At 40.7% G+C, this 16,562-nt stretch overlaps 1 protein-coding gene across 16 annotated transcripts in view; it reads right to left on the bottom strand.

Annotated features, from left to right (window-relative positions):
* Window positions 1-10,029, bottom strand: part of BAZ2B (bromodomain adjacent to zinc finger domain 2B) — a 94,474-nt gene extending 84,445 nt beyond the window's left edge. For all 16 annotated transcript variants that reach the window (XM_072341762.1, XM_072341772.1, XM_072341766.1 and 13 more), the window contains exon 1: window positions 9,911-10,029. The gene's annotated coding sequence lies outside the window, so the exon portion shown is untranslated. The remainder of the gene's footprint in view (window positions 1-9,910) is intronic.
* Window positions 10,030-16,562: the final 6,533 nt, after the last annotated feature.

Raw genomic sequence — 16,562 nt, 5'->3', positions numbered from 1 at the left:
CACAAATACCCATGACATTTTCAGCAAAAAATACTGATATGCTGTTTCCCAATCACCTTCTCTGTGCTATGTCTCCCTCACAAGTTGCAGACAAGCTCTTTCTAAAGCAGTCCAAATTGACCATTATAAAGAAACAGATTTGAAATGTGGCATTGATTTATCACTTGAAAACTTACACGAACACCTGTAGAAAAAAAAAAAACAAAAACTAAGAATGATTTGTAGAGTTATGAATGGCCCAAATTATATACAGAAAACAGGAAGAGGCTACTAAAACATAAGATTCTGTGCACACAATATAATGAACATGAAGATCTACACACATTACCAAACTACAATAGCACTCAAATTTTCTGTATTGCTGCCTACACTGATGAAAGCAACAGGAAAAACAATCACGGCAGAATTAACCCTTCTCTCAGTCCAAGTTATATTAAATTAGAGGAATGAAGGCTAGTTCTGTTGATCTCTGCAAAGCAAAACAAGAAACAAGTCACTCAGCTTTTCCAGGCACGTCAGAGGAGATCCTACTGAACTGTGCTTTCAATTTCTCCTAAAACACATAATGCAGATCACCGCAGAAGATGACTGCTCATACATACGAAGTGCTTTGCAGGGTACTAAAACTACAGTGATTACAGAAAGCATTTAGAGGCAAGGACACTAAAGAAAAGGAGTAGCTGTCCCCCTTACACGCCGGTTTTATGATAGTAATCTTCAAAACTACTAATGGAGCTTTCCAAATATATAACTTCGTGACTGCAAAATAAATAACACCACTGGCTACATTTAAATGCATCCTTGTATAAACCACTTGTATCAACACAGTCAACTTTGCAATCCACTCTATGTTTGCAACATCATAATAGTGAACATAAAAAGTTTACTGACAATTGTCAGGGTAAAAAAATCATCAGTATTTCTTAACGATAACCAAAAAACGGCTGGTATGCAAATGACACCTCAAAAAAATAAAAATAAAAAATTCCAAATTGCCACATCCCTCAAAAAAAGAAAAGAAAAGCATAACCTGTTCCTCTTAGTTCCCTACATAAGGAAACAATGGAACCTTTTTCTAAGTGATAGAAATTACTAGAATTCTATGATTCTACTAGTGCAATTAACATTAGTTTTATCTTATAAGGTCTTTCCCTCCCAGCACGCTGTCTGACTGCTGATCACAGCATGATCAAGACATTTTTTCATAGTCATCAGAAACAGGACTTAGAATTTAACCCTTTAAACCAGGCTAAACATGGAATCAATACTTTCCACTCATGTTCACTTGGCTCAGTAATGGCCTCACGTTGCACAAGGGAAGACTCAGGTTGTATGTTATGAACAACTTCTGAAAAGAGTGGTGGAGTCACTGTCCCTGAAGATGTTCAAGAAGCATGGAGATGAGGTAATTAAAGACATGGTTTAGTGGGCAAAAATGGTGGTAAGTGGATGATTGGATTTAGTGGTCTTAAAAGTCTTTTCCAATTGTAATGATGCTATACTATCACAGCAGAGTGTAAAACAGTAAGGGGCCCACAGTAACTGCTGTATTTAGGAATACATTCTTCCCATAAATCCTCCTTGGCTTTCTAAAATGTACCTCTCTGAGCCCTCTAGTATGCACTAAATACCAAGTAAATTACACAGATGCTTCAGTATCCTTATTTGACAGCTATCTGCAAGTTTTTTAAAAAAAGGAAACAGCACAACACCCTTATCAAAGGGAAGACCACCAGCACGCCATGCAAAGACTCAGCAGTTGTATCATCCATATTAAGTGGTCCCATACCCATTCACTTGGCTTACATTCTCACTGAAATTTTTTTCTCCAACAAATTCAAGGTATAATTGCAAAAATGAGTGTTTTCTCTACTAAGTTTTCAGAAAGATTGAGAATTGCTGGAATACATAGCTGCAATTTCTATTTATTCGGTAGTAACTACTACACAATCCTCTACATACAAGTTAAATAAATAAATAACCCTTGTGCTGTTTAACAACACTGTCATCTACACCCTTCCACTGTCTTTATACAAGACAAGGGATCTCAACTTTCTTCCCTTTTCTCACATAGTTGTTTCATTCGCACTTTATTTGGGATAACAGCTCTTTAACATGGTTTTCTCAGTTTTCTCAGGGTAGACACTTCAGCTGTCCTTCATTGTCTGAGGAAGAATCAAAGTCAACTAATACTTACCCTACTGCTATTCAGGGCTTCCACAAGCAAAAGAAAAGAGAGAGACACATTTATTTACTTTTCTTTAGTCTTACCTCAGTTTCACTGGAACAGGCAAAATGGGTATTCTATTACCTGAAATATCAGACTAGGTAAGAAAAAAGTTAGAGGAATTCTCTTTGCTTTGAAAGCTCTTTAAAAAGTACTGTATGATGGAACAACTGAGCACTCCGCTCTTCTGCCTGACTTTTCTCCTAAGCTACAGTGCTTTAGTCCCAGCAAGTATCTCTGGTCTAGCTCTTTCACAGACATTGAAAACAAGCAGTGAGATGCTTCAGGGTTACTCCAAGGATGAAAAGTGATAAGAGATGTGATAGAAAAACACTGCTTTGCGTTTCTTATGCTTTAGCCATTTTAGAAGAGCTGGAACTACTTAAAATAAATAAATAAATAAAAACAGTTGCAAAGAAAAACAATATCTTCTATTAAGCCAACCTATACAACTTGAAAACCTAGCTTGTATGCCTTTCCCCAGATACTTTTAACTCACTGACTAACACAGCAAGGAGCAGTCCTTAAAGACTCCCCATCTTCCTGGTTCAGCACATAGGGATTAAGAATTTATTTCCTTCTTGTTTCAGCAAAACTTTCTGCATACCTTATGAAGCAGAAACTTTAAACATACAAGCTCAAAAGATGCATGGAAGCAAGAATTTGGAGTGCCTCTTCCAATGGGAACTAAGAATGTTTACAAAGAAAACGTACACAAGACTTAATATAATTTTCCAGTCACTAAAGAAAGTAAAGTACAGAAAAGTTATCAAAGCGTACAAACTAGAGGGAACGGTTCTCTTTATTTCTAACTTGGAAAACGAAAACTAAAACAGCAGCAGCAAAATCAATAAAACTAAGACAGAAACCTTAGCTTACAACCATCACCACTGAAAGATACTGCTAAGCGTGTAACAACATGGAATCCTACCTCCGTAAAAAGAACTTTCATTTGTAACATAACCATTATTTTTCCCCCCATGCTGACTCTTCCTCCCATTTTACTACACCACAAGTTTGTGTATCTTCACGTTGAAGACAAAACATATTTGTGTTTCCCTCCTCAAAGACTGGGCAGACAATGCATACTGCAGCAACTAGTTTCAGCAAAGAAACCTTGGATAAATCTGCACCTTTTCATTCACAACAACAAAAAGAACCAAAGGACTGCAACAGTTGGCTGCAATAACGTTGTTAGGCTGCTTTATACAAACAACTGGTAATTAAGATGTGACTGCTGGCCCTTACATTTTGCTTCCCCAAAGCTCGCAGTTTATCAATTTATTCAGCATTTTGTTGAATTAATTATTTAACATTGAGACCGTGCTATCTTGCAAGTTTATCTAAAACCTACAGCCTCTGTGTTGGCAGCATCCAGATTTAAACACAGGTAGACCAAATAAAAAACAAAAAAAAAACAAAAACAACAAAAAAAACACAAGCAAACAAAAAACAAACAAAACAAACAAACGAAAAAACTATAGCTCAAGCACAGCCTCCATTTGTGATTGGAATGGTTTTTAATAGCTTGCAAATGACAATGTGCTTGCTATAACCAGCAGTTCTTAGACTATGACTATGCAAGCTATTCACATTAAGCCCAAATCCCAGCATTATTCCTGCACAAAACAAACAGTAGTTCTTGGTTGTTCTACATGTTAGTTCTGTTAAGGATACATATAGCAGTAAACTTCAGAACAAAAAGGACCAAACTATTGGCATTCTATGCATTAAGTCCATTATCACAGCAGGTGTTGTCAATCTCTGGAACTTCCCTATAGCAGCTCAGGCAATATGAAGATTATCTCCCATCAAAAAGTAAGTGTGGAAAATTAAAAAAACAAGAAAATGTCTGCAGTAAAACAAAGTCCCTCTGCTAATGCTTTTTCACTTCAGCCTTTTACATTTTTGGCTCTGACCTACCAGAAGACTTGTACCAAGCTGCAAGCATTTAAAAACATCAATCATAAAAAACAAAGACAGGACATTGAATTATACAGTATTAACCTCCAGGGTTTGCATATAAAGACCTAAGATCTATTTATGTCCCAGCACGTTAATAGCTTCAGTACACCGTCCTTTACACCAAACTGACTGCCAATTTGATGAACCCCTCTGCCCTCAGCAGGAGTGCAGCATCTATGATTAATGAGTGCATGCTTCTGGAAAAGTGTAAGAACAGAAATGGGGCAAAACCCACACAACGACTCCTATACACTCCGGATGGATCATCAGCAAACCAGACTACTCTTATACAAGAAAATACTGAGGGAGTTCAGTGTGAGGGACTAAGAAGATGACACTGTCTAATAGTCACAATATGTTTTCCAGATCGACCATCTTTGTCAAGGTTTTATGCTGTGAAATACACAAGACTAGCTCTTAAATTTAAAAGCCCATTGCTTTCAGTGGGACTGTTCACAATACTACCTCATCAGGTAGATAATTTTTTTAGATGGTGCCTTTACAGGTCTAGCACTTTGCCTCTGAAAAGTTTATGCAATGCCCCCAGGCGGTTAAGTCTCTGCAACCTCTTTCCGCAAACTACCAAGGCTTAACATATTCATCTCTTCACAATGCCTGACCTTAATCAAGTCAGAAAAACAAAAAATCATGCGTCTTTCACACTGGGAAAGCAAGACAGCCAGGAGGCCCTGGTACCTTAAGTGGGAAGGAAAGGAGAGGGATCTTAAGTTAATGATAACGGTCATTTTTCTGATAACGGTTTATTTTTCTGAAAAAAATAAAACAGATACTGACTTGCATGGTCTGGTTTTGTTTGCAAGCTTGCAGAGATTACATCTGAGATACCTCCTGACATTAGATAAGGTTTAAAATTTGTTCTTTCTTCGATAATTGACTTTTCTCCACAGATATCGAAAAACACCCACAGAAAGATAAAATATTTTTATTAGGAATTACATAAAATGCATAAAATAATTCCACTAAAGTAAAAAGAGAAAAACCCTGCGTCCTCCTTTTCTTATTGCTGCATTAAAATACTGCAAATGCACACAACTCTTCATTGAGAGTCTTTTCATCACCTGCTGGTCTCGTTAAATGAGAATTTGGGAAATAACTCTTTTTTTAAAGAAAAAAAGATTGAAAGACACTGTAAACTTTGGTAATTTTGTTTTCAGTAAGGAGTCCACTATCAAATTTTAAAAGAACACAGTTTTTTTTTTTATTTAATCCTTATTTATTTGGCAAAGAAGGGCTCAAAACTGGAGCATTATATAACTGGAAATTTAGAGGCAGTAGAAAAGTAAAAAAGTAAAAGCTCAGCTGCTATGAGAAGTGGTGTGCTAATTGAATAAGATGCTCTTCTACATTTTTAGTTTGTCTCTTAATCACGCGTTTTCAAGGTAAGATTGAGAAGTACATTACTTTTCTTGGCTATTCTGAAGAGATTACATTGAAATACAGTTCCAAATTTTAAATGCGCAGTCAGCTGCAGTACTGAAGCAGCATTACTCTGATTAACAATCCATGCGTTTCAGTTTTCAAAGCGTCTAACAGTGAAAGCACAGATCAGCCATGAAGACACCCTTTCTTTCAGTTCTACCATCAGCTTCTAAAAGACTGCTCCCTGACAGAACCCCAGCCTGCATGGCTGTGAAACGAATGCATTGTCACCGTCACAGTGGTACTCAGAAACTCAGAGAAGCAATAACTCAAACTACTTCTGTAAAACCGAGTAGGTACATTGTGAGGGACCGAATGAGATGGATTTGCTTCCTCTAATCCAATACCAAACAGTCTTGTTTACAGCCCCAGATCCCAAGAACAACAAAATCCCTACCAATCACATGAAAGATGAATGAACTGCTGTCCTACCACTGCACTCTGAAAACACAACAAACTGATTTTTAATCTAAAATGTAACAGTAAAACAAACAAACAAATTTAACTATACCTTCTTTTACAAAACACATTCAATGCTCTGGTGAGGTGAGAAAGAACAACATGCCTACATTCCGGATTCTGCGCAATGTTACATGCACCACTACTACAAGATTTCTTTAAACAGGCTGACTGACGTACATTCCATTCTGTTAATGTTCAGGATGCTTCACAGTGACCAATTCAACAATGACAACAAGCACTGCTGTCCTTGATGCCCATGTCAGTATCTCTTCTGATGGCAACCTAAGACCACAAGGTAGCTTAGAACATGCCATGGCATCATTTATTGGATGTGTGGTAGTAAAAGAGAACCTCACTTCAGAGAAAACTGACCTGGGAACACCTCATTGCATCAAAATAACTAAATGATGAAAATACGGAGTACTACTCTCCCATAATCTTCTATTAGAGTAACACCATCCCATTTGTCAAACACAACAAAAACTGTTCTATATTACAGTACATCTTAATCCTGCATCTCTTATTACAGGATACAGCCTTGGATCTCTGACAAAAACAGCCAGGTTCTAGTGTGTTGCTTGTTCTTTTTATTCCTACCTAGCACCAAGAAGAAAGTAAAGGGTCTTTAAAGAAACCTGTATTAGGGACACAAAACATCAGTGAAGAAACTTGAACTGTGGGATCCCCTTACTGTATTCGGTGTGTGTAGGAAACAGCATTTTTGGCAGTGCTATCTATACCTCCCGATGACTCCAATCATAGTTCTAAACATGCCATATGCCATTGAAACACTGTAAAACTAAAAGCAGTCAAGTACCTCCTCATCCTCAATTCAGGGAGATGAGGCAGAGTACAAACTCCCCCTTTGCAGCTGTGATCTTCCACTTCTTGCAGGAGCGCAGAAGTAGCAAGGAAGACTTTAAGAATTGCAGTTCAAGCAGCAGTGACTGTTCTGTTTCAATTCAATGACACCACTAATGGCTTCTTAGCAGCCCCACGAAATCAACCAGCTGTCAAGTTGATGCATCCGAAGTAACAGTTACACACTCCCAGAAGAAACAGCAACACATCAGGATGTTTTCTGAAACATCTGCTCCTTCACACTGCAGTTCTATAATAAACTTGGAAACAAAGGAACAGACAACAGAACCTACAAAGAAACACTTCCATCACCTCCTTATTCAAGTTTTCTGTGTCTCAGAAACACAAGCCAGTCTTATGGCGATTTCTCCTTGCCACAAGGTCAGTAAAACCAGCAAATAACCATATCACATATCACATATGATTATTTGCTGGTTTTATTTTTTTATCCCCTAAAGAGATAACTGTCTTTGCTTATTTTCACCAACACCTTGCTCCCAAAATTTAAAAAGTTCCTATTATCTTTCCCCTAACCCTGTTCAAATAATTTTACAATGTATTTTCAGTTTATTGACTTACAACAATCTACAAGAATGAGTCTTAAAAGAACTTGTTTGGGTTTTTGTTTGTTTGTTTTTCTGGCAATACAAAACTGTAAGGAAAAGAGTCCATTGGTACTTAGTTTGGAGGGGCTGGGGAATAGGATGATAAATACCAATAGAGCAATTCCAGTCTATTACTGGTAAACATTAGTCACAAAATTATTTTATGCCATTCAGAACTGACTTTGAGCCACTCCTGAGAAGGTCTCACTGCCCAGTTCCTCACTGCAGTCTATTGCTTTCGCAGCGCTTTAATAAAAATGCACAAACAGTTTACTACAGGTATGAGACCTCAAATACAGTAACTACCGTTGTCTGAAACTGCTTATCCACTGTTGCTCACCGTTTGTAACTACCAAATCTTCTAAGACCTCAGCTGCATGTATAATTTAGAACCATCTGTTCGATGAGCTCTTAACTACTTAAACATTTCATCCACCTCAGATGCACGTAGCTGGTAAACAGTCGATTCCATCGTGCTTTCCAATGCATTTAAAGAACCCCTGCACACAGCCAGGCAATCTGACACTTACTCCAACACAGCCCTTTGGATACTTTACACATAGAATTCAATATCAGCTTTGTCAGAAAAAGTCTTGATGTACTAACAGGCATTCCTATTACTTTCTGTGTTAACAGCTATCAGCATTTTTCTCAACCTTGAGGACAATGGAAATGCAACCTAAATACAGACAGTTTCATCTTCTCATTAGTGCAACTGTAAATATGCAGCAAGTAAGGCAACTGTAGGAAAAAGAATGGAACAACAGAACAAGTAGGTATTCCCTCCTAACTGCCCAATGTTGTAGTAAATCTTACCATGCGACCAGAGAAACTTTTAAGAGATGTTAAAGAAAAAAGCGTACTTGAGAAGTAAATTAAAAGAACAATGCCTTTTGTTGTTTAAACAGCAGCTGACACAGAGCTGAGAGCCAGTACTAAAAGCGATTTTTTTAAGTAAATGAATTTAGCTTAGTAAGTACACAGCACCACCATTAGATAGCGTCGGCAACACTGGAGACCGGGAAAGAAAGGAGCACAGAGACTTTTCAAGAGGAACCCTTTAACAATATGCTTAAGGCGTTGCTTCCAAACACACCCCAAAAACGTGCCTGATGAAAGTGGGACAACTGTATTTCCATTACTCTCATATGCTTCATCCGAAATAGAAGCTGTTTACTCCTCGGGGAAGGTTCTGGACCGAGTTCTCCACGTATACCTCACACCAAATACCTGCTTTCCGTACACACAGATAACACATACCTCCGAAGGGTTTTTTATTTAACGTAAGAACTCCGGTAAAAGAAATAAATAAATAGACAGGATGGGGGGAGCGCACGGGCGAACAATGCAAAAGCACGACTATCTCCCTGCTGGTTACCGCACCGCGGACACCGACCGCTCCCGCTGTTCCCCCACAGCACGGCCAGGACCGCGCGGCCGGCTCCCGGCCCAACGGGCGCTTGGAGAGCACACGCTCTTGGAAAAAAAATCCCCTTAAACTTCACATGACGTCACCGCCATCCTCGTAACATTGCCTAAACTTTGAGTCGGATCCAAAAAGACTTTCCGGATTTCCACTTATTCCCCCTAAGAAAGACGGAGAGACTTGGGAATACCGATTTGCCCAAGATGGCGAAAGGCTCGTTGTTTGGAGGGCAGGAAAAAATGGAGGAGATTGTAACATACACAAAGGGATACAATTCCAGCGCCCGGCCGGTGCCGCGGCCACCCGGCCCCTCCGAGAGGAGCAGGGCGCACAAAAGACGCGGCGGAGGTTCCGCCTGCCGTCGCTCCCGGCCCGCCCCGCACCCGCCGCCCCCGAGTCGCCGCGCCGGGGGATCAACGGCTGCGCACCCGCGGCGGCAGCGCGGGGCTCCGCGTTGGCCCCGTCCGACCGCGCGACGCCTCCTTTCCCGCAGCGCTCCCTCCGCGGCCGCTCCGCTCCGCGCCCCGCCAGGCTCGGGCCCCGAGCTGACAGTCGGACCGGCCGGGGAGAGCGGAGCGAAGGCCGGGACGCGAAGAGGGCAGAGCGGAGGGGGGGGGGGGTGCAGCGCCGCGCCGGCGGAGCCGCGAGCGGGCCGGGCCGGCTGAAGGACGGGCCGCCGGTAAAGTTTAAACTCGCGCGGGACCGCGGCCGCTCCGTCCCGAGACGCCGCGCTGCGCCCCGACCGCCGGCGCCGGGCCCCGGCTCCTCACAACAAAGGGACGGCCCGCACCGGCGGGCGGAGCGGCGGCCGCGGACGGAGGCCGAACTCGGTGCCGGGCGGCCCCCGCTCGAGGCTCGGAGCCCCGGAGCTCCCCCCTGAGCCGCCCCCCAGCGCGACGCCCCCGCCCCGCGGTCCGCACTCACCTCGCGGCCGGCGGAGCTCTGCCGCTGCCCGGGCGCCGCCGCGCGTGCCGGAAGGCGGCCCCTGCCCGACGCTCCCGGGAGCTTCGCGCAGCCCCGGGAAGGGGCGGGGGCGCGCGCGGGGGCGCGCAGTGCCGCCGCTCCGGGCGAGGCCGCTCCCTGCGCGCGGTTGGTGCGGCTCCGCCGGCCCAGAGTGACGTCAGCGACGCGGCTCCGCTCCGCCGCGATCAAAGTTGCCGCCGACACGCCGGGAAAGGGGCAGAGCCGCCCCCCCTCGCTCCGGCCCCGGCGGACCGCGACCCGCGGGCGTCAGGCGGCGCGAGCCGCCGTTTCGGAGCCGCCGACCGACCCCGCCGCGCGCCGGCATTCTGCGCCTGCGGGAAAAGTTCGCGCCCTGAGACCCGCCGCCCGCGGCGATGGGGCCGCCGCCGTCCCGCTCCCGGGATGGATCTCGGCCGGCAGGAAGGGCCGCGGCCGCTGCTTCGCTGCAGGTAAGCTCGGGTAGGAAGGAAAGGAAATAGTGAGCGACGTGCCTTGCTGCCGTGGCTGCCGACTGGGGCGAGAAGGAGTCCCGCATTGCCGAGAAGGCATTTCCAAGGAACCGAGCGGATCGGAGATCCCAGCGGAAGCGAGGGCCAACTTTTGTACTTTGTGAGAACAGGATTAATTCCAGCAGAAGCAGCGAGGCGAGGCGGGCAGTGCAGTCACCGCGATGCGGAAGCGCTGAGATTTACGGGCTGCTGGCACGGGCATAAAAAAAAGGAAAAAACCGAAACACTACAATCCTGGCCTGAGCCAACCTCAGCATGGCGACTGTGCAGGAGGGTGAGGCGAGGCTGCGCTGCACCGCAGCAACCCGCGGCTTTGCACACACGGTACCCTCTTTTTTCCTTTTCTTTCTTTTTGCATCACCTCAAACAGCTGGGGCTGAAGTGCGCTTCGAGAGCCAAGAACTGCGCTCTGTAAACCCTAACAGCATCGATGTAGGATTACACTGTAGCACAGCGAACGCCCGAGTTAGTTCAGGATGAACCATGTAGAACTACATCACAAAACTCAGAAACGTTTGCTTCCTTTACCCGGTTAATACACATTTTAAAATGAATGCTATTCCTAAATAAAACTCATCTCAGCATAAAGGAATATGCGCGAGCAGAAAGATGCCATTGTTTTCTGTTTTCTCGAGCCACTGTGGCTGTGATTTTAATTGTGGTGGAGGATCTTCATTAGTATTAACACATGGGTAGACTTCATAAAACTGCTTCATTAGCGGGGGAAAAAAAGAAGCTTGGCAGCCTTGCTCTTTTTTGCATGCGATGAGAATGTCAGCCTTACCTCGGTCATTTGTAACATAATAAGTGCAAGCACAATGATTGCGATGCAGGAACACTGGGGGGAAGGGCAAAAATGCTGCATAATACAAAAACAAGAAAAGAAAGCTGCTCATTATACAGTAAAATGTGTGCTAAAAATTAGAGAGGATGACATCTCATGAGACTCATACTAAATAAATTAATGCGCTGATATGTTTTTAATTATTATTTTTGTACTAGCTTATTTCATTCCCAGGATTCACATCAGGCAGCAAAGCCTTGCTAGCGTTTATTGATTTTTTTTTTCTCTGCCACATTCCCGGAATACAGGTTTTAATCATTTCACTGCACCACACTCAGTAATTTCATTAAAAACTGGAACCTTCCATCTTCAGAAAGGCATTTAATTTCAATGACACGTAATTTCTCTTAGCAGCAAACTGTCTCAACAGTAAAAGCTGGCCTAAGGTTCAAATGCATAATTTAGTCCTGAGTTCTCCATGCTCTGCATTCCTTTGAAGCTATAATTTTCCTAACTACCTAATAACTGTAATAAGGACAATGATTTCCTTATAATATGTTATTAACCCATATTTAATGAACTCTGAGGCCAAGCTCTGTACGTGTTTGGGTCAGTACCTCTCTAACCTCAACATCTTTTAATAATGTTCCTAGGGAAAAAAAAAAAAGTGTGGGACAAGAATGACTGTATACCCAGACTAGTAATAAATATCTGTTTTGCTCAAGACAATCATATTGTCACTTACATAACAGGATACTACAATAGGGGAAATAAGCACTGGGATTTATGTAACTCTCAAATGTACTGCCTCATGTATACATTTTCCGTATCTGCCTGTAACACTTCAAGTAAATTATATTATCTATTCTTATTGCCACTACTCTAAATAACCATTCTAAATATTTTTTCCTATTTGTAAGCCAAAGTATGTAGTACCTTGTGAGAAACAGAGGTATGTTTGGATAGTGCTACGGAATCCTTGTTTCCTGTAATGCTCAGCAGGACAGACTTTAATCCACTTGAATACAGAACCACAGAGCTGAAGACATAACTACTTCACAAAGTTCAGTCCGCAATCCAAATTGAAACCACTGGGATGCGTTTGATGTCAAAATCTAATATATTAATATCTCTAATTGCACTGAATATTAATGTTTCCTTCAGAAAACAATTTTAAATGACCTTGGGTCGCTACAGAGTACTTTCCCAATTACCCCAAAATCTGTTTTAAAAGTATTGTTTTTCCATTGATCAAAAATAGATTGGTTTTAATAATACAAAACTTATTAAGGCTTTGAAATGATGTTAACAGTATTCTTTTAGTAAGATTATTTATAGAAAATTGTTGCTAGAGGATGCTACTGATGAACTTCAACTGATCAGCTATTAGATCAGAAGTGTTCCTAGAGTCCTGATTTGTGTTTGCTGTGACTGTATTACAGCTGTAACTGTCAACTTTAAAAAATTGCAAATTCAAACTTCATCATGTATACTATATTAAAAAGAAATCAAAAGAAACAAGAGACCTAAGGTTAATTAATTGCAAACGTAGTTAACCTTCACAATTTTTTGAGGCTTCCAAATTTTTGATGCTTACTGAACGTATTAATATTTCTTCAATAGTTTCACCCACCATTGCATTCATAAACTTAACTGGTGAACTGGGAGAACACAAAGCAAGTTCCACATCTACAGGCCTAACTGCTCACATGTGTATGATTTTACTCACGTTACTCGTGTGCCAAAAGGTCAGCATGTATGTAAACATCCAGAAGGTGAAGCCCAAAATTCCTATAGGGCTATGCAGGAGGAGTTTGCTGTTTCTGTCTCTCCAAAAGCAAAGTGGTTTCAGAGGTTCCTCTCCTTTCCACTCCTATTCATGGCTTTGCAACACAGGTTTACAGTCCTCCGCCGGTGACCGTGCAGATGCTGGTGTAGCCACACTCTGGGATCAGCAAGCAAAGGAACACTGCATAATTTGCATGTTCTTTCTCTGTGAGGTACTCTGCTCCAGTCAGACCTCCAAAAGAAAGGTCTCTGAAAGGCTACATGTACTCACTGGAGGTTAGAAACTGTACTGTTATGCTTCCACTAACAAATGTCCTGCAGTAGGGTTCACAGTGCATGTGTTTTTATTATAAAATCTGTTGGCGGATTTTTGCAAACAGGATTAGTAAAGAAATAACTTCAGAAGAAAAAAAAACCCACATTTTTGCAAGATAAGGATGACTTACCATTTCTCTGATAAAGGGCTGAAGCATTTAACGTTCAACACAAAAAACAAATAAAAGTCCATTTTCATTAAATTCTTACAAAGTCATTACTAAGTCATTCCACTTTTGACAAACTGTGTTTTAAAACTTTACATTCAGAACTTCTAAAAAAAAAATAAATTCTCACTGTAGATACTTTCAGCACCGCATAAGTCTCACTCTCACTCTCTGAGGGCCATTTATACAGGTTAATGTGTCCTAATATGCCTGACTTTATACTCTTACATCTCTGGTTTTATTTTGTTATCCTAGCATGGTCAAGGAGGATCTGCCTCTCAATACTGCAATGAAAGAGGTTGAAATGACAAAAATCTTTTGGAATCTTTAAAAACACAAACAAGTTTATGTTATATATGAAACAGCTGCAGAAGATCTGCAGCTGGATTGATACGTTCATCGCTTTAAGCTGTTTCCATTAACAAGTGCTGTTCAACTGCAAAAAATGGGTATGTAGGCAGATTCATAATGCGTTGCAAAGTTCCTGAGGCAGATAAATCCACGGAACAGCTCTAAATGTTTGTAGAGATTATAGAGTTGAGGTCAGGTGGTCTGAACAAGGCCAAAATAGGAAGTTCCAAAGGATCTAGTCTGCAACTTAACACCTCCTATCAAAGCCCAGAAGTCTTCCCTGATGAGCTTCTGCATCATCCCTATATTACACACAAATTACTGAATACACTTATTAAAACAATATCATCATCATCATACTCCTCATATCACACTTCTTTCTGTGAAGGAGACAAAAGCATCTATAACATGTTCACAATTTTATTAACCCCTCATCTATTAAAGACTATTTCTGCTCTTCTAAGACAGAAGAATGTATGACATATTCTCTCAAAGTCCTTTTAGTGCTCTCGCATACTACAGTCTTATCTTCATCCAGCTACGTCAGCATCTTCACATCTTCTCACCTGCAAGCTCCATGTCTGAATAAAGTGTTTTTGTAGATGTATTAAAGTAGTAATAACAGCAAATATCAGATCATCCTAAACAATTACACTTGTAAACTTCTAAAAGTTGATTTAAAGAAGTACAATCATCAGTAGGTCTTCTCTATACTAATATTCTCATTCCATTTATAGTTAAAATACAGAGCTCTGCTTTGTACTCTAACCCAGTGGCTTTTGCTCTAAGCACTGGAGCGCTTTCAACTTCAAGTTGCTTGAAGATAATTCTAAATCCCAAAATGTTTCTGTTTGATTCAATATAACCCTACCATCTCCAACAATAGTAATGTCAGCAACTAAGGCACTGACAAATTCTTTTATTAGCATGACAGCTCACACTGTGCTATCAACATATTAGCAAAATAAAATTACCAAAAGAAATACATCAAACCAAAACATTTTTTGTTTTTGCATTTCTTCTCCCTTAAGTCTTACAAATCCAGTCCATGTATCTTCTTCCCAAAAATCAAGTGTGTGTTGTTTTTGGTTTTGTTTAAATACGTGCAGTATTTCCACTTCCCGATGTAACTCCACAGAATAGCTTACCAGATAGCTTGATTGGATTGCTTTACCCAAAGCTCTCTTTGTTTGGGACCAAAATCAAAGCCACATTTTCTCTGTCCAAAGAAGTGTTTTCCTTTTTCCCTGTTTTTGTCACAAGGGTTCAGAAAAGCCCACCTCAAAATTTAGTGTGAATCTGCAGTAATTACACCCACAAGTGAAAAGAAATGCTTTCAGGAGAGTACAGCAGCTATTACATAGCAGACATCAAAACTACACAATTGTTCAGGATAGGAATTGATGGCATCTCTCATTTAACTAAAACTAAACACTAAGTAACATAATTAGTCAACTTGAAATCTGGTCAGGTCGCAGGGATTAAGAACTCTTAAAAAAGTTCATCTTACTCTGTCTTAATTGGCCATGAACTTAATTTCAAAGCAGAGGACATTCCATACTGCTTATGATATACAGTATGCACCTTAAAAGGTTATATGTGTACAAACTGACAGAATAAGTTTCACTTGAGCTAAATATAATATATATATAATATATATACATAATATATAATATATATATAATCTACTAAACGTATATTAGCTTAAGGTTGAAGGTTTGAGTAGGTTTGTTCATAATATCATTTTAGTTGGCTACCTTTAAAGTTACACTAAGTAATTTCTAGCATTTTAAGATACAATGCAGTATTTCTTTCCAATGCTTTCAACACCCCAATAGAAATAAAACTGTAATTTTATACCATTTCTTAAACACAAGTGAACAAATTTTTGTTTCCTAAGGATCTCTGGCTTGTGCAAAGCGTTTAGTTTTGAGGCACAAACTAATGTTCACTTATGCAGTTCGTATTACTAGGCTTCTTGCTTCTCAAAGCGCATGCTGATTGTGTTCACAAGTAATGTTGCTAAAGACATTGTAAACGCATTTTTATATTTTAAGAACTTGATGATGTACCCATAAAATAAACTGCATATATATGTAACACAAACCAGTAACTGCAAGAAAGCTAACCTGGTGAATGAATTGAATTGTGTTACTAAAATCATGTCCATAAAGAGAGAAAAAAAAAGAAAAGTAGGTCAAGACACCGTTTGTCTGAGACACACATGTAATGTGGTCAAATTAATTCCCAGTATCTTTCAGTACAAAATTTGCTATTAACTACATCTTCTCAGAAAGTGATTTGACTTAACCTGGTATTTCATCACTGCAGATAACTTGACTGATTCAATTAAATATGGCAGATACAATATCTGGTGGAGTAATTTAAGAAAAAGTATCCAATACATCAAAGTGCTCTGACTCATCTATTCAGCCATTGGGATAATGACTTTTCCAAATAAATCATTAAGTGAAAGAAATACGGAAGACATGATCTGATTTCCAACAGACAATGAATGTATTTCATTTTCTTTTCTTGACTATACTATTCTTGACAGGGAAAACAGATTCAAGGATAAATTAGACATCCTTAGAAGTTATACCTTTTATTTTTCATTGCCTCACAATTGGTAATTTCTTTAAAATCTATAAACTGCTAATAATGACATTCTCTTTATAAATTAGGATCGGGGTAGATAA

This window comes from Excalfactoria chinensis, chromosome 7 (genome assembly GCF_039878825.1).
Source record: "Excalfactoria chinensis isolate bCotChi1 chromosome 7, bCotChi1.hap2, whole genome shotgun sequence".
Lineage (NCBI taxonomy): Eukaryota > Metazoa > Chordata > Aves > Galliformes > Phasianidae > Excalfactoria > Excalfactoria chinensis.
Note: the sequence above shows the minus strand (reverse complement) of the source record. Positions and strands in the feature narration are given on the sequence as shown.